Source organism: Cetorhinus maximus, chromosome 16, assembly GCF_964194155.1.
Source record: "Cetorhinus maximus chromosome 16, sCetMax3.hap1.1, whole genome shotgun sequence".
Classification (NCBI taxonomy): Eukaryota; Metazoa; Chordata; class Chondrichthyes; order Lamniformes; family Cetorhinidae; genus Cetorhinus; species Cetorhinus maximus.
Genome location: NC_135894.1, coordinates 43,971,525 through 43,993,317, shown reverse-complemented (window position 1 = coordinate 43,993,317; position 21,793 = coordinate 43,971,525). Strand labels below are relative to the sequence as shown.

At 42.4% G+C, this 21,793-nt stretch overlaps 1 protein-coding gene across 1 annotated transcript in view; it reads left to right on the top strand.

Moving 5' to 3' along the window:
* epha6 (eph receptor A6) overlaps nt 1–21,793 on the top strand; it is an 832,733-nt gene that overhangs the window by 387,673 nt on the left and 423,267 nt on the right. The window lies entirely within an intron of this gene.

Here is a 21,793-nt window from a genome sequence, read left to right as displayed (position 1 = left end):
TGGACTCCCTCATTAATTCTATTTATAAAGACGGCCATTGAACTTGCAACTGATGTGCATTTGACTTATTTCTGCTATTGCAAAGCTGGTAGATCTGCTGTTGCTTGTTTTGGCTGTCTGTTAGTGAGCTTGTATATCCATTCAGGGAGGAGACAGGATTTGGTCACCTACAGAGGTGACTTCAGGAGGTGTAAAGGCTGTCATTGCAATATATTTGGCTGTGCAACATAACCAGCAACTGGAACAGGGGCTGCAGCAAGGGGGGAAGCTGTGCAAAGAGGGAGGAGGAGGTGAGCTCTCTCACGAGCTTTTCGTGAGAACTTCTCATATCTCCTTCTGAGCCATGACAATGCTTCCAGCAACTCAGATTCACGAAATGAAGAACAGAGTACTGCTACCTCCTTCAACATGATCTGCAGCTTTTCACCAGGGTGAGGTCAGATCTGCCAGGGGTTGTAAAAGTCACAGTGTATTAAACTTCTATTACATGAGCTTTCTAGGCAGGAGTGGACAACATATCCAAAGTTATCCAGTATACAGACTGGGAGGTGACGGAGAACATGAATGCCAAAAGAGACGATTCAAAATGCTCTCCAAGCAGGAAGAAGCAGGATGAGTGGGCACTTAGATTTGCCAGGATAGTGAGATTCCTGATGCTGCATGGAGCCATTGACTGTACACACATGGCTCTGTACACACTAGAGTAGATGTGCAAACTTGTGGTAGTCTGCTGCATCCTCTAAAACATCACCATCATGAGGGCACAGCCATTGCCAGCAAAAATTTGGAAGCCACCTCAGGAGGAGGGAGATTAGGCAGGGAGGATTTCATGATGCCAATCTGAGTTTCCACTGCAGCACTGCGTTGATGGGTGGATTTCCCCCTGTACTGCAATGAAAGCTGAGACAGCAGCCAACAAACTCTGCATCACAATTGGGTGCGCCAGTGCCGTCATGAAGTTGGCCATCACTTCCACAGTGGAAATGGTGAGCTCCATGCTATGAGTGATGCCCTATGCCACATTGGAGCTGGACTCCTCCATGCTTCTTGGCAATGGCAGGAGACTGGCAGGCCTGCTATTGCACCAAGCATCTTGATATGTGTACTCATCAGCCTTCTCCTGCTGCCCCATTAATGACCTTTTCTGAGTCCCCTGCAGTATAACCAGCCTTGAAACCTTGCCTTCCAGTGAGCTTGCACAGGAACAATCCATAATCCCTGTCCACTCAAGCCCGGTGTAGTTGTTGACTCAGTACTAGGCTCTGAAGATCATGCAATGCCGGTATCTGAGCAGGTGGCTGCAAGTGTCAGATCAAGTGATGGGGCTTCTTCATCAGTGCTGTTGTGTTGCTCTCTCTCTCTCTCTTTGCTCCTTGGACTGCTGTGACTGAGCAGGCAGCAATTCTTAGGTGTCTGAAAGCATAAAATCAGAAGGGGAGGGTTGGGATGAGGCAGGGGCTATGGGGTGGCGGAGCTGAAAGCAAGAAATCCATGGTTACACCATCATCAGCTCAAACATCATTCCAGATAGCAGGATGAAGATGAGAAGGGAGTTGAGAAGGGGATAAAGACCTGTTTCCTGAATGCACTCAGTGATGATGGATGCTACAGGCTCTGTCACAGTTGATGGCCAGCACCATCTCCTCCATCAGGTTTAGTGGATGAAGGTGTGCTTACCTCCCGCTTGCCTGGCTTTGCTGTCTTCTATTGTCAGGAATCTTGTCCTGCCAGAGAGAAGGCAGAGTGTCAGTGATTGTGTTGCACTGTGTTTAAGTGATCTGCCTGTTAAAACTGAAAAACTGGTGGTATGTGGAGGCAGAGAGAGTTGGGTGTGCAGTTGGCATCTTTGGAAGGCGTGTGAGGGTGAGGTGGAGTATTTTAATTTAAGGCTTGAGTCCCGAGTGTTAGAGACTGCTACTGCGTCAGTGGTGGGGTATGGAGCATTGAGCAGAATGAAAGGTTACTGGTGCAGTGGGTAGGAGATGACATGTGAAGATGTACTTACCTTGCCCGTCCATGTGAGGTCATTGAACTTTTTGATGCCAAGTCCTCAGGGCCAGACTCCTGGAGTTCTCCTCCCTGGCTGAATAATTGCATTCCCTTTGGATTATGTGGTTTGGGCTTCCTGGAATCCTGCAGAAACATGGCGTCTTTCCTGTCAGCCTCCATGACTAAGGCTTCCAGTGGCATACCTGTGAACCACAGAGCCCTATCTCTGCCCTAGTACTCCATTTTCCTTCTCTCCAATTCTAGCACTGCAAGTCTGCTGTGATACAGTGAAGCTGTGATACAGTAAGAGGGATAGACTGTCTTTAAGAGTTGGAGGTCAGCTAGAATATGTGCTGACATACATAGCCTGACACACTGTTAGGCTGCTTGTTGTGCAAGCAGCCAGCCTGAATTCGGGTTGCAGATTTCATGGAAAAGATAAAGGAGGACCACGTGTACATTCTGCCTGCCTCAATGGGGGAGGTCACAAATCCTGATCCAAATGCCCAAAGATGGGTGTGAACAAACTTTCAGCTGTAGGACTATTAAGTGTGCAATTTTTATCCCAATCAGAAAACTTTTGCCAAGGTTCTACATTAGTGATTAATGAGGAGTTGTGGCATAGGAAGTAGTGCCTCTGTGACCCTGGACTGAAAACAAAGGGTGGTCGTGGATGAAATAGGCCTTCTTCTTTAGCCTGGTGCTAGTGAAAAAAAACAAATCAAATATCAATATCTAAGTCAGATACTCAGACCAGTGTAACAGTGTGGGTACCTTGTTGGCTGCCTGTGAATCTTGGCTAATGGCAGTGTTTGATGAATGGGCCCAGAGTTGATTAGGAGCTTTATAGTCATATGATAGGTATGCTTTAATCTTCCACCTGTGCAGAAGGTGGCAGCATTTACCATAACTGGTTCAGAGGTGATTGATAGCTATCTACATTTACGAGGAAGGCTTGATCTTTCACATTGCACTATGGGGTCCTCTATAAGGAATCATTAGTGTGTCATCGGGCATTGCGTCATCGGTCATCAGACGAGGGGAGATCGCTGAAGGGCTTCTGCGATGGTCCAAAATGGCCTTCTAGATTTGAGACAGGTTGGCCAAGTTGGTCTGGTTCAGTCTGTTTTTGCTGATGTATTGGTTGGAGACTGTATAATCAAGATGTCAATGTGGTGCTGTGCTATTTGCAAGCAAAGGCAGCCAAGGTGTTAGTGTCAATAAACATGTACTGGTGATATTTCTCAAGGTGGAGCTTAGCTGGACATCAATGGATTTGACATACGGAGTTGTTAGCCACGCCAGAGAGCAGTACTTTGAGGAGTAAACCAGGGCAAGTGCTGTCATATGGATGGTTTAAGTTTCTGATCTCCATGTGTATCTAGATAGTTTCTGCACCTGGTTGACCCTACTCTTTAATTTCTTCCCAAGGTTCGGGTAATGCTGTTTCTACAAAAGATGCAATAGAAGAAAAAGGAGAAATTCTTGTTGTGAATATGTATCATTGTTCTGCAGTTAAAATATTGAAGAGCTTGAAAAGCAGTCCATGCTTTCATATGGCATAGGCCACTGTCTGGTCCAGGAGTGGCACAGCGATCTTACATTGGTGTTGGAAGTGAAGTCTGCTTCAACGTACATTGTTAATGTTACTGCTTGGTCGCAGCAGTTACAGCCATTCTGGAATGTGCCTAATTTCCCAAGATGATTCAATATCACTCAGTCACTGTACTGATGGCCTCTTCTAGCAGTTTCTCCTCAAAATTCTTTCCAAGGATCAGTGGTATTGGTTCAGTGGTATTGCTCTTGTCCCTGAGTCAGAATGTTATGGTTTTTAGTCCCACTCCAGACCTTGAGCAGGCAATCTTGGTTGTCACTTCAGTGCAGCACTGAAAGAGTGCTGCACTGTCAGAGGTGCCATCTTTCAGAAGAGATGTTACACAGATTCCTAACTGCCCTCTCAGTTGGACATATAAGTTCCCATTACACCAATCAAAGAAAAGCAGAAGCTCTTTCTCAGTGTCCTCGCCAGTATTAAACCCTCAAGCAACATCACTTAAAAAAAACAAGATCTCCATTGTGCACAAATTGATTGGCATATTTCCTTACATCAAAACACTGATTCTACTACAAAAAGTACTTCATTGGCTGGAAAGCATCCTGGGACTGCCTGAGGTTATGAAAAGCATTATATTGATAAAGTATTTTTTTCTTTTTAGCAAAATTATTTAAAGAAAAGCTGGAGGGAGAATTTAAAAATCTTTATTCAGGCGAAGTTATATTGAGTGTGTCTTTAAATAAAGTTATTTGAAAACATGGAGGCTGTGTGTAACTTTTAAATAGAGATGTGCGTGAATGTGTGCAAAAAGACTCTACATGTATTGCAGCCTCAGCTTTTGTTCTATAAAGCATCAAACTGAGTGAGAGAAAAAATGCAAATAGAAGTAATTTTCAGCTTCACCACCTGGCAGTAACTTGGCAGAGCAGATTGTCCAAGGTCCAATTTTCATCCTTTTTATCTCAACAGGATGAGCATTGGGCAGGTTCTACAACAGTGGGTGATCCACTCGCATCTTCTTTGTAGCTGAGTTCATTCTTAGAGAAAAAAAGGTTGAATTTTAAAGTAAAACCTTCTAATTATCTCACCAGTTATATTGATAGTAATTACAGCCGCCAGGAAGCATCTCCTCATTTAACGTGTATTTTTTCAAATAACAGGAAACAAGTTGAATTTTGAAAATTAAGGATCTGTCTCTTCTGAAGCAACTGAACAACCCCTGTGGTGTTTATATAAGTCATCCTTGCAAGTCTAATTTTTATTGGCGGGGGATGGGGGTGGCTAAATCCTCATTTTTACAATTTTTACCATTACTCTTCATTGAGGTTGTTTCTCTTATGATTGACAGCTTAAAGCTGTCAGATCCCAGACAACACCCCACCCCCCCCACCCCCCACCATGCTGCAGACCCTTGTCTCCCCAGTAAACCAATTCTCTCATTTCTCTCTGTCTGTAATGCTGCTAAACCCTGGGGACTCCTAGTGTTGAGTAAAAAGAACTTGGACCTCCACCAGCCTAACATTGATGAATTTTCTGGTGAAATCTGTCAAATTTTGGGTGGTGCAGAGACAGAACAGGATCACAGAATGGTTGCAGCACAGAAGGAGGCCATTCAGTCAATCATGCCCATGCTGGCTCTCTGCAAGAGCAATTGGCTTAGTCCCTCTCCCTATCTTTTCCCTGTAGCCCTGCAAATTTTTCTGCTCAGATAATTATCCAATTCTCTTTTGAAGACTATAATTGGATCTGCCTCGCCCTCATGCTCTCAGGCAGTGCATTCTGGATCCTAACTACCCACTGTGCAAAACCTTTTTTTGGTGAATCACCTTAAAATGAAGAGATTGGGCTGGAAGGCCTAATACATTCAGGAACTCTCCTTCAATTCCCACAGCAGGGAAGTTGGCTGGCTGCTGCTTGACCACTATATGTAAGTGATGGTGGGGAAAAGAGGGGGATCTGGGATTTTAGCTGATTACTCTTACTGCTGCTGCGACTGCCAACCTAATGGATCATAAGGCCCATATTTGAGGGAAAGGGTCTAGTAGTAGCCATCACTAGCTCTATTCAGGCTTCTTAACTGAACTATTGTACCTCTGCTCATATCCTTTTCTGAAGATTGGTACAAAAATGCCTTTGGGATATTTCTGCTTTATTTAAACTAGGTTCACTTTGCTTCAGGCACTGCGCCAGATGTCCTGAAGCACCACTGTGGCAGGCACACTTTGTAGCAGCGATACGGATGGGAACTTGTCTAAGTAATGTCAACCCAGTAAAATGGGAAAGGGTCAGTGTAGCGGATCAAAGTCCTACTCTGACCGTCTTCCAGCAGCAAACCCACCTAGAGAAAAATTTAATTCCCTCCATTTTTAGGGGAGAGAAATGGATTATGAATCCTTTATAAATTAATAGTTTAAGTATTTTTACACTTTTTTGTACATTTGTTATATTCATAATTGTAGGCAAATTAAAATTTGGATTTAAATTTTGTTCCTTCCTATTAGATGGTGGAAAAAAAATCTTGTTTAAATGTGATTTTTTTTTTTTGCATTCATTATTTTCACTTTAGTAAAACCTTCAATAATATTTTGCTTTTTTGGTTCATTAAGTTATAAAAAGACTATCTAGATGTTCTGCCCATTGATTTTGAATGAGCAAAATGGATTAGCCAATACTTTTAAAACAGTTTAATCTGTTTTTAATTGGCATTTGTTCAATTAACTTGAAATGTTGCAGGAAAAATATTGCTCTTGTATTCTTTCCAGTGTGCAATTTACATTTTTATTGATCCCCCGACATACTATTCATCACTTTGACCTTCAGTTACAAGTGGTTTTCACATATTCTCTTCACCAGTATTAGTTCTGTATGATTGTCATTTTTCATCTTACAGGATTCAAGGCTAAGTTGTACATTACTCGTTTCCCACTTTTTATCAAGTTGTATTAGATTACAAGTCAGTTATTTCTAAAATGCATCATCTTAAATTCTCAATGTGTCATTCTAAAATGTGGAATGTAGACTATAATGAACTTGACACCCTTACTGACCTCAGGCAGGCCTTGTAATTCTTTATTGATCCGTATATTAGTCTGTGCAGACTAAATGTTGTGCCCTTTTATAATGTGTAGAATTTGGAGCTGTTCAACAACCTTGATTAAATACATAGACATTCAATTTACCAATACTCATTCATAACAAATCCTTAGGTGTAATGCTGGACCATGGTCAATTCAAAGCATTTAGCACCTTTTGATGTCAAAACTTTTTAAGAACAAGATTAAAATTATTCATTAAATTGAGATAACTGATAGTCCAAGTCATTTATTTGCTGTCAATGTATTGCCAACAAGTTTTATGCAAATTAGTTTTGTCAGCGTGAATATGTTAGTAAATGACAAGGACAGACTATTTAAAAATCAACAAGATAATGTACACATTGGCAAATTTCTTCGGGCATTATTCACAGTGAGTGAACAATTTTATACTATTAAGGACATTAAGTAATCAGCAGTGGTTGCCGGGTATAAGGTGCAGTAGAGAAGGTGAAGGAGGTCTGGGATCCAGGAGCATTGGATGGAAGCCTAGTCTAGACCATACTAGGATGGGGTCTCAGGGTCTATCAATATTTTGAGGGGATCACAGAGTCTCCCTGTTCCTGGTACTCTGTAGAGGGAGGCTCAGGAAGAACTGGGAAGAATCCTGAGATCAGTAGAAAGAAGAGTTATCTAATTTGAAGAGCACTGAACAGAGGGATCTCAAACTCTGTGAATGTTAGGGCCGTCCTGGGATCAAGGAGGACTGGGAAGATGACCTAGTAGTTTAAAAGCTTTGAAAAAGGTTCTGAAGGCGAGCTGGGGAACTCTGGAGATGGCAGTCATGGGTCCAACAGGACCAGGAGTGGGAATGGGGGAGAGGAGCATGACCCTGCAGTTTTAGGGTTTGCGTGAAACTATTAATATGAAGAATGGGAGGAAAAGCAAAGCCTAGCACCATTGTGAGGAAAGGGGCAGCAAAATCAAGCCCTAAGCTGCCTCTGACCTCTTTCAGATCATAAGGAACTACTCCTTCAACACTTCTTCCTGTTTTCACTCTAACCTGTTTATAACCATTTGTGAACCTTGGGCACCTCTCCCACAACTGCTCTCACTGTCAGTGATCAGTTTCTGTCTTTATGTTCCTGTTTTCAAGGCCAATGTTGTGAGGAAAATGGTGTGATAAGTCTTAATTGCTGCCAAACAACTTGGCATTGAAAATTATCGTTTACAAATATGGAGTCTCATTCCTTAAGATTTGAATTATTATTAGAGATTTAAAAAATAAAACAAGTCAATCTTTTTAACATTTTCTGGCTGCCCCTTTTATCTCTCTCTCTATCTCTTTCTCTCTCCCTCTCTCTCAATTCCATTTTCCTTTTCTCTTTATTTTGTTTTCTGTACATGATTTGCTTTGAATTTAATATTTTAACTTCAAATAGTCGCTTGGTAGTACCGAACTTGAGTACTGCTGAGAAAGAGGCGTATTGTCAACGTTTTTAAAATGTTTTTGGTTATCAGGGTCGCTTTGCCCGGCGAATACTAGCTACACCCTTGATATTAACACATTCGTTGGTGCTTGAAATAATATAGGCAGAGAGTGATCGGTTAACTGGACAAACACTGGTGGTTTATTGGAACTAAGAACAGAGCACGGAACACCATGTGTACATCTTCAATCACCTTCAGCTCTAGGCTTACAGTTACCCAAGTAGCCCCACTGTGTAGCGATTGATCAGTGCAGTCCCGGCCAATTAACTACTTTCTCTTAACGGAACATAGCACTCCATTTTACCACAGTTTTTCATCTTGCACTCATCAGGACAGACACAACAATGTGAAATTTTAAAGGGAGCAACAGTTTATACTGCATGAGAAAAGGGTGCTGATTGATTGGTAAGTCGACTCTGGTTGGGTTGTTGCCATGGTAAATGCACCATCACTTCATTTCCTGGTTCAGATTCTGTGGGCAGAATTTTTCTGTTGGCGAGCTGGGGACGGGGCCCGCTCGCCGACGCGAAAATGACGCGGGATGTTGTCAGGCGGAACCCCTGACGTCATCCTGCCCCACTCAGGAAGGCAGGCGGACAGTGCGATCAGCTGTCCGCCCGCTGACCTGTCAATGGCCAATCGAGGCCATTGACAGGATCATTAAGCCAATTAAAGGCCCTGTCTGCCCAACCTTAAGGTTGGCCGGCAGGCCAGGAGCCCCGGCGGGTTTCTGAAAAAACATGAAACCTCATCCACCAGCGGGATGAGGTTTCATGTCTGTTTTAAAAAAGTTTAATGAAGTTTTTGTGCACTTTATTAACATGTCCCATCTCGTGTGACATTGTCACATGAGGGGGACATGTTAATAATTTTCTTATTATTCTACTTTTGAAGTTTGAAACACTGTCAGTGATCTCCCTGAGGCAGTCTCAGGGAGATGTGCCCTCTTTCGCACGCACTCTGACAGTTGGGGAATCCCTCCCCCCGCACAGGAAGAGCATAGCACTTGCCAACGGGCGACACGCTGGGCGGGCCTTAATTGGCCCGCCCACCTAAAATGGCGGTTGGGCCCGTTTTCGGCGGCAGCGATTGGCTGGCCGCCCACCACCGAGCTGGTGGGGCCCGCCCTCCCATTAGGGCCAAAATTCTGACCTATGTACCTCAGTATGGACCCTTCAATCTGATTAGTTAGGGAGATGCGGTTGCTTGCCCTGTTTGCACAGTCTCAGATCCAAATTTCAGTTAGAGTTTATTATAGTACTGTTAAAATAGTAAAAATGAAAATAATTGGGAATGGCAAAAGACAAAACTATGAATAAAGTATTTTTTAATTTATTGTTTATTTATTCTTTGGATTTGGTTGCCAGTGACAATCACTCATCTTTTGTTTTCCTTGATAAGGTGGTGGTGAACCTTGTGCAGTGAAGTTCCAAAACACTGCTCCATCTTCATACCATCATAGCCTAACATTATAATATTAGTATAGTTGAACATATGCATTCCTCATTTAACATTCCTCTGTCCCATGTATTAACAGACCCATTGATCCTTTTATCTTATATAGGCCAATGCTACTATTAAAATATAATCCAAAGGAAGGCACCAAACTTTGTAACAGAGCTATTACAAACAATAATTTTTAGGCTGTTAAGTTTTCACTCCTACAAACCTGTTGAGGTCAGGGATTTTGTACCTGTTTGTGTTTTGTTGGTAAACAGTATGGAAATGGCATCACAGCAAGGAAAATAGGAAGGAAATTTATACTGAGACTTGGCTTGGGTGAAGTTGAATTATATAACTATGTTGACAACATACACTTAAATACTTTTAAATCTTGCTGAGAGGGATAATGGGGGAGGACTCCTGAGATTGTCTAATAACTGCAATTGAACTTTCATGGGGCATGTTTTTCATAGCCACATTTTGAAACGATGATAGGCATTCTGAAGAAGGTATTCTCACAAAACACTGATGGGCTTAATGCTCCAATGAGTAGTGCTTGCATTTTAGCTGAAAGTAATCACTTCTAAATAGATATTGCCATGCTTGAAAAAACCCACATTACCTCACTGTACCTGCCATGTTAAAGAGGAACTAGCTGGGAACAATGTTATTTTCAGCATTTAATTTTAAAAGTTCAGAAGTAGAAATTTAAAAAATATTGCAGCTAAAAGTTATTAATTCCTATCAAGTCTCAGCTGGGAGTAACTACACAAATTGAAACAAATTAAAGATAATAGCAGGAATGCACACATCTCAAACCTAAAAGCTTTTCTTCTCATTTTGCTGTCTGGAATAGCTCAGGGAAGAAGTGTGCTGTGGTTATTGAGCAAAGTTCTGGGCCAATCTCTTTCTTCGTCTTCCTAGGGAGATAAACACATTGGTGTTACTTTGTGGTGTGAAATAAATATTTGATAGATTCATCACATCTGGCAAGTAGGAAGGAATTATTCATCTTATTTCTCAGTCCACAGTTTATACTAAAACTAGTAACCCAGTTTTCCTATTAAGTTTAGTACAATAAAATTATATTTGCTCATCAATAACCTCCCTCCAAATGCCACTATCACCTGCGACAACTCAGGTATACCCCTCTGGTAGCATGATCACCTGGAAAATTTCGATTTTTACATTTAAATTAGTGTGTTCTGGCTGTTAAGCACTTTTTATATCACAGTTATATTTTTCAACTTAAAATTAGAAACGTGACATATTTGGATTTTCAACAGACCAACCAAACCATCATTTTCTCAAAAATTAACTCAACAATCACACTATCCTTTACTTCACAGATACAATCTCCTTTGAATTCCCCTCTTCTTATAGTTTGAAAGGCACTCATCTCCTCCTACTCTCTCCTCCTCCAAAAAAACTAAGTATTTAGCTCAAACTAATGCTTGTCTCTCTCCCTTACTTCTGCCTTGGAAATCAATCACTCTTTGGTCTCTCCCATAATTCATGCTGATATTTATGTCATTGCACCATCAATAGAACTATTACCGACCTGTCCCAACCAACACAATTGTGCATTCAAAGGTGCAAAATTAAGGAGACATTCTTCCCTTTCACCCCATTCCTGAAAACATTGACTCCTGCTGAAATACGGTCTCATGGATACCAGGGGTCTCTTGATAACTCACTCAAAGTGGCTGTAATTCATGTGTGAGCCTTAATGATGAGTCTTGGCAGGTTACTTAACTGCTAAGATTACCATAGGTGAATTCAATTCTGTTCTCACCCGATCTCTACATACGTACACTTTCAACAGGGCTTACTAGGCATCAATCAGAAATAGGAGCTCTGGTGAAATTTTCCCTTTCCCACCCAATGCTGCTGAATTATAATGGTTTAACTGCTGCATCAGATTAGATTGGCCAACGCGGCATAGACTGGGGGTCAAACAACAGTCCTCCTTAATCTATATGGCTGGCAACTCACTGGATTAATTAATTAAATCATCATATTATTAATATGTTGTATCGTTACTCACTTTATCAAAGAAATTCTAATATTTTCAAATCAATGCACCTCTGCTTTTCTGGGAAAATATAAAAATGATGATGGAAATGCAGTAAAATGTGGAATACCCACTGGAGAAACTTGATTATGATTTGGTAGCACTGCTTTGAAGAGGAGAAAACTGAAGTTGAGGTGGAATTTTCCCAGGCAAGGGGAAACAGGTTTGGGTGCATGCAGGGAGTTAAATCCCCTAAAATAATAGTCAAGTCTGGATCCCAACAACATCCCACCCTCTTCTCAGTTTCACCTGTGCTGGTTTGAAGGTGAGCAGGGGAACCCTCTTTGGTTAAGTAATTAAAATATTCAAATAGGTCATCAAACACTGGTTTAACACTCAATTCTGGATTTAGCAGCCAGGGCACCTGTTTCCCGACCTGTCAGAAACTTGCCAGAGTCACTGAGTTGAGTGCATGGTGGGAAGTGCTTCTTCAGTGAAACTGACAGGCTGGACTGGCTTTGACCAGTGAAACTGGAAGAGCTCCAACCATGACCAAATGAGAGGCTAAATAAGAGCAGAGCAGACCATGCGGCCCGTTGAGCCTTCTCCACCATTCAAAATGATCACGGTTGATCTTGGGCTTCAACTCTACTGTCTCGCCTGCACCCCATAGCCCTTGATACCATGAAAGGCAAAAAATCCCTCTCTTTCAGCCTTGAAATATATTCAATAATGGTGCACCCACAATCCTCTGTGCTAGAGAATTCTAAAGATTCAGTCCTCTGTGGGAAAGAATTCCAAAGATTCACAACCTTTTGCGTGAAGAAAGTTCTCCTCATTATGGGGACACCACCACTTGCAAGTTCCCCTCCAAGCCACATACCATTCTGATATAGAACAGCGTTCCTTCACTGTTGCTGGGTCAAAATTCTGGAATTCTCTTCCTAACAACACTGAGAGTGTACTGCACCACATGGGCTGCAGCAGTTCAAGAAGGTGGCTCACCTGCATAGAGTGGAGACGATGAGGACTGGATGTGACAAGGAATGAGTGCTAACTTGGGAATTTATTGCAGGTGATACCCATGGTTAAGTTTTATTCTCAAACTATAATTTAAATTAACAGTCAGCTGCACTTTCCTGCTGCCAGCCTTGCAGCACTGATGAGAGGAGAAGGAACACCAACTCCAACAGCAGCAGCAGGAGCAACACCAGAAGCATCATCAGCTGCCTTCCCCTGAGCCACATGCCGCTCCATGGGGTAAAACAGTTCGACACAGAAATCCAAATACAGGGAGGTGAGACCTGGTATTCAGGAAGAGAGAGGATCTGCCTTCTCGAGATGTCTGATTACCAGTGCCTCAGGGTCCCATAGCAGGTTGCTGCTGACATCTACAGTCTCCTGGAATAAGACCACCTTCCCAGTGGATCAGCAAGACACAAATTGCCAGCGACCAATAAAGTGCCTTTCACTGGAGGGGACACCTGTGTACTGGGCCTCTGCCATTCCCCAAGGTTGTACGCTCTCTTCTCCTGCAAGGCAAGAAAGAGCAGAGATATGAAGATAGTCTTGAACTTCTAAAGGACAAAGATAAACATGTTGGTGGATTGGACAGACAAGTGGCAGATGAAGTTCACTGTAGAGAAGCGTGAGGTGATCCATTTTGGCAGGAAGAATATGGTGAAACAGTATAAAATAAAGGAGGCGCAGGAACAGAGGGACCTCGGTGTATACGTATATAGGTGATTGAAGATGGCAGGGTATGTTGAGAGAACAGTTAATAAAGCATTTGTAGCTTAGACTTTATTAATAGGGGCATTGAGTACAAAAGTAAGGAGGTCATGTTGAACTTGTATAAGACGCTAGTTAGGCCTCATCTGGAGTACTGAGTCCAGTTCTGCCATACTTGAGGAAGGATGTGAAGGGATTGGAGAGAATACAGAGGAGATTCATAAGAATGATTCCCAGGATGAAAAACTGTAGCTATGAGAGGTTGGGACTGTTTTTCTTGGAGGAAAGAAAGCTGAGAGGAGACTTGATTGAGGTGTTCAAGATCCTGAGGGGTGTGGACAGGGTAAATAGTGAGAAACTGTTCCCATTCATGAGAACATCAAGAACTAGAGGGAACAGATTCAAAATAATTGGTAAAAGGAGTAAATGTGATGTGAGAAAAAAAAATTTCACCCAGAGGGTGGTTGGAGACTGGAACAAACTTCCTGAAGGGATGGCGGAGGCAGGTTCGATTGAGGTATTCAAGAGGGACTTGGATTGCTACCTGAAAAGAAATAATATGCAAGGCTACAGGATAAGGCAGGGGAGTGGGATTAGGTGGAATGCTCTTTCAGAGAGCCAGTGCAGACTCGATGGGCTGAATGTCCTCCTTCTGCACTGTAAACATTCTGTGATCCTGTGAGTTTTCAGAATGGCTTGTGTGGAGAGGAAGGATGAACAATATTTGTGAAGGGCGACTATAAGGCATTGGTGTGAGAGGGCAATAGGATGAGGATAAATGTGAGCATTGGCTGCTTAGATGGGAATGTCAGGTGCCTGGAAAGAGAGTAATGAGTGGAACTGCAAGGTGTGTTGTCCTGCAGAGAGTTGTGAAGGAGAATGCTGGCGGAGTGTGGAGCTTGCCATCTGAAAGTTTTATAACACTCACCTTTCCCACTTCCCTGAGATCCTAGATCTTCCTGGTGCACTGTTTCCAGGTTGGAGGAACCACACTTATGCTGCTGACTTCCTCAGTCACTTCCTTCTGTGCTAGCTAGGTTGGAGAGATTGTCCTCTTCCTCCTGTACTCGGGAAAGATCGCTTCACTGCAGCACCTCAGATCCCTTAGCAGGACTTCAGATAATAGTGAAAGACTGAGGAAGTGGTCATTCCAGATTTTCCCCCTATTCCTGTGGTTGCTGCAGCCTCAAAATTACATGTCCCGTTGACCTATTGTCACCCATGTTGTGGTCCCTTTCATTAAAAATCCTTCCTTTGACAGATCCAACATGTCATCCTATCTGGTGTTTTACACTGGAGTGCAGAGCTCTGTCGTCATTGAGGATGAAGATATTTGTGAAGCCTCATCCTCCTATTCGCTGTTTAAATTGTCATTATCATTCATGACTGGCTGTGACAGGATTGTAGAGCTTTCCTCTGTTGTGCGAGTGCATAGCTCTGTCAATGGCGTACATGCATATAGTCCTGTGTTGCAGCGTCATCAGATTGGTAGCTCATTTTTAAGTGCAGCTGGTCAGCTCCTTGCATGCCCCTCGACAAACCTCATTGAATTAGGGTTTATCCCATGGCTTGATGGTGAGGACCTGTTGGACTATGAGGTTACATAGTATGATGAAATGCAATTCTGTTCCTGTTGATGCCAAGTTTTGTGCTTCTATATCTGTTTCGAATCTATCCCATTTAGATGGTGGTAGTACCACACAACATGATAGAGAGTAGCCTCGGTGTGAAGATGGGGCTTCTCCAACAGGTCTTTATACTCATCACTCCTACCAATATGTTTTGCTGAACTATTTTATAATCACACCTAAAGTGACAAATGGTTCTGGCTGTGTTACATCGATAGTTACCCAGAAAATGTTAGAAGAATTAAAACTATTTGTAGCTTCAGGGTAACTATTGTACAGACTCACATCAACTCCCCCACCCACACACACCTCCCCCCACCCCAACCCCAGAGGATTTCTCTCAACTCCTGATTATCACCCCAGCCTGGCCTGACCCGACATCTCACATGACTGGCCAACTCCCCCCCCAATCCCCCAACTGGCCAACCCCCCGACCCCCATCAAAACACATCTTCTATGTAACTTTTTCTGCTGTCTATCCGAAACAAAGAAATTTCTCAATACCCCTTACAGTAAAAAAATTACAGAATGAGCACTAAATCAAAATTGCCATGAGTTCAATGCATAAGGTTATAGGAGCAAGGTCGAAGTTATGGATTGATCAATAGCTCTTTAACATCTTATGAACCACTAAAACAAGCAGACAAGACTTCAATTTAATGTCTCACCTGAAGGACTCTCAGTTAAATTATTACAGCTCCTGAAGATGGTTACACTCTCCAATCCCACAGTGACCACAGAGACTCAGGCTTCCTTTTAACCAGTTTAATTCAAGCACATGCAAGGGAGCCGCAATCATTCCTAAGCTCCAAGATTGATTGCATTTAATTACTTTTGTACTTTTTCTTATCATAATACATTTGGGTACATTTGAATACATCCAATTGGTAACTGACACACTGGTCCCATGCTAACTCTATCCTATTGAGTACGTAAACATGTGATTTTGCTAACCAATTATTCTAAAGGATAATTATATTATCCAATCAAAATTAAAACATGTACCCAAAGACCTTGGTTCTCACAACTCAAGACTGTTTGTGTTTCATCAAAGCCCCCTCTTTGTCCATTGTATGTCTTCCCATATCTAAGCTAAAACCATCTGCCCCTTCCCTATGTGAGAGGGGAGTACACCTAATCTAATTTATGTCCTGCTTGTGTCCTCAATCTGACTCTCAAGGCTGTGCAATGTTCATCTGGTAATCTTCAACTCTTAATATGTTTAGCAGCCATGTTTGCCTGGAGATTTTAAGGGTTTTTCAGTAAATTCTTACTGTATTCTCTTTTCGCATTTTTAATTTCCCCCTAACAGTCACCCCTTTTGGCCCTTGGCAAAGCCCAAGCTGGGCACACCTTAAGTTGAGAATTCCTCTTCTGGTCCTTCGGTTGGCCAATCATCCAGACCACCAGGGGAATCCTAAACCACCTGGTTGTATAATATAACCTTCCCTTCCCTTGTCTTCCCCCTTGAAGTATGCTTAGGTCGGGGAACTGATCTGTACCTTTGGTTTGTTACTGTCTGTGCCTGGAGAGTCCCTTTCCAGGTTTTATGTTGATAGCAGCAGAGTCCAATAGCCCATCAGAGCATAATTCCTGTGTCTATCGTCATACCCATTCTAACAACCTCCCACCAATTCATCAATCTTCCGGCCATAGCATAGGAAGTAGCTGATTGGGCTAACCTCCTGGCCGATTGGGTAGCTAAGCCCACTTGCACGCGCCCCCTCTCGATTTGTTCTCTAGAAGCTTCTACATACGATCGAGCTATTCTTGCGGCTTCCTGCATGGCTTGGCGTGCTATTCTGACAGGAGTTTGATCAGTGAACAATGTGTAATCCCACCAAAGGCTAAACAAGTATCCTGTGGTTCTGCCTGGCAAATGGAAGTCTCCTATAGTAAATGGATCAGTCACCTGTAGGCAGAAACCCGAGTTGCTAGCACAAAGTAAGTCCCCATAAAGGAACTCAGCCTTGCTGGTCATGAAGCACCATTGAGTTGAGGATACCTGAATTGCCTTAAATGCTTCCTGAATCAGTAAAGCGGTGAATGTAACTTTGCTTGTGTTTGTAAATATCTCCAGCGTTTGGCGGGAGCACACAATGTAATTTCTTGATTCTAAACAACAGTTTCTATTACTCATCAGTACCATGTCTTTTACATAGGGTATATATCCACATAGCCTTACGTGGAATACCATCCCCTCTTTATCTACTGCTAGGGACTTGAACCTATAGCTGTTCAGGAAAGCCGCGTTTGGATGATGTTCTTGGGGAATGGCCATGATAAATTTTATAACTCCATCCCTTCCTCCACCTTGAGGTTACATAATTACCAATTCCTGCTGTTCCTTGCAAAAATTTGAGATTTAATTGGTAGACTGACTCGAACATGTTTGGGAATTGTTCTGAACCTGATATCCTCAATGTCGGATTTTACCCCATCAATTAAATCTCGTGCTAGCATATCGCATGCCCTCCCTGTGGCTTGTGATTCAGCTGTGTCTATTATCCCATCTGCCGTCTGCCTAAGGATCTGTAGCAGACCTTCTCCTTGTAGCTCCACGGCTGTCAGGGCATGTTCTGTTCCGTGCGCACTGTAATGCAACTCTTGGGCAGTCTCAGCAGCCACCCAGGAGGCATAATCATTTAAGTCATAGATCTGACCTGAATTAAGCATGGAACTGGCACTCCCAGATAGCCCTCCGATATCTCCTAGTATACTTTTTAACCTAACCTGTGCTTTTGCTCTAATTCCCAGGACGATTCAAAATTTATAGTCTTTAACTACCTTCGCCAGTTGGCTTCTAGCCCATTTTATGGAATTCTGGTGACTGTGACAAGTGGTATGCAACACTGACAGTAGCCCCGAGATATTGTATGTTACTTCCAAGGAGACCATAGTTACATCATGTGGTTTCGACTTTCCTATCCTGACTATCCCATCTGTGGGAGGGACTTACTACATCTGGACATTGAGTGGGTCTTTGATATCCACACGTCGTCAAGGTGAAACATCATGTATCATAACAACCATGCCTATTACATATTTACATGGGGTTTTTTTTTGACAATATTGTCCCTCAAGACCCAGTTCCCAAACAAAGGGAGGTACCATCTGCCGGTCACATGAATCTCTTGATACATCCAAATGCTTGTTGATGAAACACTGGTACATCCCCCATTCCACCAACCCAGTCCAGTTCTATTGTAAGGGACGCGCATGTTCATCATTGTCCAAACCCTTGGGTAAGGACCACCATCCCGTGAAGTTCACATTGTTACAGTCGAGTGGTGTCAATCGAACTGGCTGCCCTGGTACTGTTAAATGTAAAACACTCTTACAACTCTTTGTGTGATCACACACAGGGGTCCTGTTCCCAATTGTTCATTTGATGTGTCCATGTAGTGACTTGATCCATAATCCAGGTGTTGGGCTTTCTTATCCATTCCCCACTTCCCCCTTGAAGAAGCAGTACGTACTGTCCAGGGTGAAGGCAGTTGTCATTATTGACTTTGACCATTGGTGCTTCCCATGCCAGTGCTGACACTCCCATAGCCAGGATCATGGACCTGTGGAAACATTAACATTGGCTCCCATTGTCCGGGTTACCACTTGGTGATTCATCATATATCTTTAACCATTTATTTCCCATTTTCATATCTACAAGTGCGCACATATCACCTGTCATAATTACCTCGTATGGTCCATGCCACCGGGGCAAACCCTGTTCGCTCAGGGCTCACCTTGACCATCACCTTATTCCCCACTTGGGGGGTCTGTTGTTGCTCTTTGGATTTGCCTGTTTCCATGTCCTTAGTCATCTGTCAGTCCCTAACTTCCTCTCTCAACTCATGTAATTGCTTACATAGTCCTGTATTTTTCCTTTCAGCGGCCCTACATCTCCCCCTCCTACTATGATTCCCTCGAGTGACTGCATTGCTCTCCTTGTCATTAGTTCAAATGGGGCGAACCCGGCGGTCCTGCTTGGGGTAGCCCTAAAGCGCATCAGAATATTGGCCAACACTGTTGCCCAACTCTTCCCGATTTCTTGAATTGCTTTTGCTATTGATGTTTTTAAAGTTTGGTTCATCCTTTCCACCATCCCTGAACTCTGGGGGTGGTAAAGAATGTAGAATCTCGGTTTAATCTCTATAAGTTTACACATTTCGTTAATGACTCTTCCTGTGAAATGAGATCCCTGATCTGAATCCATCTGGGTAGGCACCCCCCCAACTTCTTACAATCCACTATCTCCTGCTGCTGCCCCATGTCAGACATCGATTCCTTAAGCTGTCTACACAACTCTACAATGCACCTTCTTTACCCTATATTTCGATGGCTCAGTATCTTCACTTCCAGTGACAGTTCTCTCTGAGAGCCCCTTAACTCTGCCTGTCATCATGGTGTTAATCCTGTGGTCTTACTTTTTGTAGCTCGAAGGCATATAAATATAGTCAGTAATACATTTATTTAGCCTTTTCCCAGCTTTCCCTTTACCTGTATCTATCTTGTGGTAAATTGTTAAGTATTATTTCTCCTTACCCTTCAATCGCCTCAACTACAGATACCAAATAGCTTTACCTCTAAGGGTTTTTCTTTCCTGACCACAATCATCCTAAGATTCTCTTGAGGTCAGTTTCTCTATTGTCTTGATTATTTAAAATGTTTCCTTACTCATTAGGCCATATTAATTATTCCATGACAATGGGATCTGTCTCTAGATCTTTGCTCATCTTCCCCTGTGCAGTTCCAATGTCTTAGTTGATGGCCAGATTACCAAATTCAGTTCCCTTTAAAACAGTCTGTACATTATGATGTCCTCTTTCCCTAACCCTTACTCCTACCCTTAATCCTTTCCTCATACTATTTTACACATGCACAAGCTACCATCTTATCTTGTCCAGGTTGCCTGGAGAGACTTCAGAGTCCACTGAAGTATTCTCATAACAGCTTTAAAACCGAAATCAGGCATTGACAAGCTTTGCTTCCTTATCTTCTTGTCAAATAACATTTTATTGTCTCAAAAGTAACTCACTAAATTATATCTGACCTTTTTTTTAGCATTATCTCAGATTCATTAACTCAGCCAAAAATTAGATTTCTGCCAAACTTTGTCAAGGTCTTGAGCTTAACTTCACATTTTGGGAACAGACTGACAAATACAAAAGCTTGCAGCATTTGAATTAGTGCCAATTGTTGTCAAAAACCTTTTAAAGTAAAAATTCTCTTTTGAGAACTTTATCAAGAACCAAACCTCAACATTTTAAACTTTGTAAGAACTGTAATTTACACTATCAAAATTAAAACTCTTTCTTATATGTATTGATTTGTATCCAGATTAGAAGTCCCATATGTTTATCGACACATTCTTATCTTTGGGTAACATCCTCGTTATTCAAAGTAACCTGTTAAATTACACTGCACTTTACATCTCAAGATTGTCCAAAATTCAAATTACAGTGCTGTTGGAATGCAGATTTCTTTTAATATTTAATTCATCTCTTCAAAAGAAACCTCTTTTTATCCATTGGAACCACCTAGACTGTGTGTTTGTGTCTTTTGGTTTTCCTAGAATCCTTCTGAATTTTAGGTAATCTTTTTCCCTCAGAATTTTAGAATACTAACTCGTATGTATTAATCCCAATCAGTTTCGAAGCTGGTGATGAGGGTTATTCCCCACTAGTCTGCAAGCGGGGTGGTACATGGGTTGGTTCATCTCAAACAAAGGCAAAACCTGTTTTACCTTTACAATACCTCCAAATTACGATTTTTGCCAGAAATCTCAACTCAAACCTTACACTCAAAACTTTGGAATGTTTGACTATACTTTTCCTTTAATCTAATATGGGGCTTTTGACTCTAAAGTGCTGAACTACATACACAAATGACAATTTAGGGATGAAAACACATTAAAGCTCACATACAAATGCTTCCTTGCACACAAACACATATATGTAGGTATGTATTTATATTCCTAGAATATTGAACTTAACTCTAAACGAAGCTTCAAATAGCAGTGGGGGGAATAAAGGGATCTTGGAGGTTCCACCAATAGAGACAATCAAACTGAAGCTCATATTTTCTCTGTTGCTGCCTATCACTGCTCACTAACTCCCCTAGGGGTACCCCCTTTCTCTATCTCTCTCTCTCTTCAGCGCAAACAGCTCTTGAAATTTAGATCAATTCATTTCTTTTAAGTTACAAAAATTCAGTAGGGGACCTTTCAGGCCCCCTGCCACTGCAACCGGCGCAACTCGACTGAGATAGTCCTGTATTAGTTTAATTTGCTGCAGAAACAGACTCAAAATGAGTACTGTAGCTTTGTCAGTTTTATCGTTAGTCTGAGCTTCCACCATTCCTTGGAGCGTAACGGTGGGTCGCTCGACTGCCACACTTGTTGTTTCATTTTGCTGATCAGCTTTCTATGCATCCTGTCAAGGTGAAGGGACATGGTTCCTTCACCTCCCCTTCCACAACGAACTCAAATTCAGTCTTCTCAGCCATATCCACACACACACACCCACACTAAATGGTCACACACACACTAAAACAGGGCCCCACAATAAAACAAAACTCTACCGCCCCACAATAAAACAAAACTCTACCGCCCCACAATAAAACAGGACTCTACCGCCCCACAATAAAACAGGACTATACCGCCCCACAATAAAACAGGACTCTACCACCCCACAATAAAACAGGACTCTGCCGCCCCACAATAAAACAGGACTCTACCGCCCCACAATAAAACAGGACTCTACCACCCCACAATAAAACAGGACTCCACCGCCCCACAATAAAACAGGACTCTACCGCCCTACAATAAAACAGGACTACGCCGCCCCACAATAAAACAGGACTCAACCGCCTCACAGTAAAACAGGACTCTACCGCCCCACAATAAAACAGG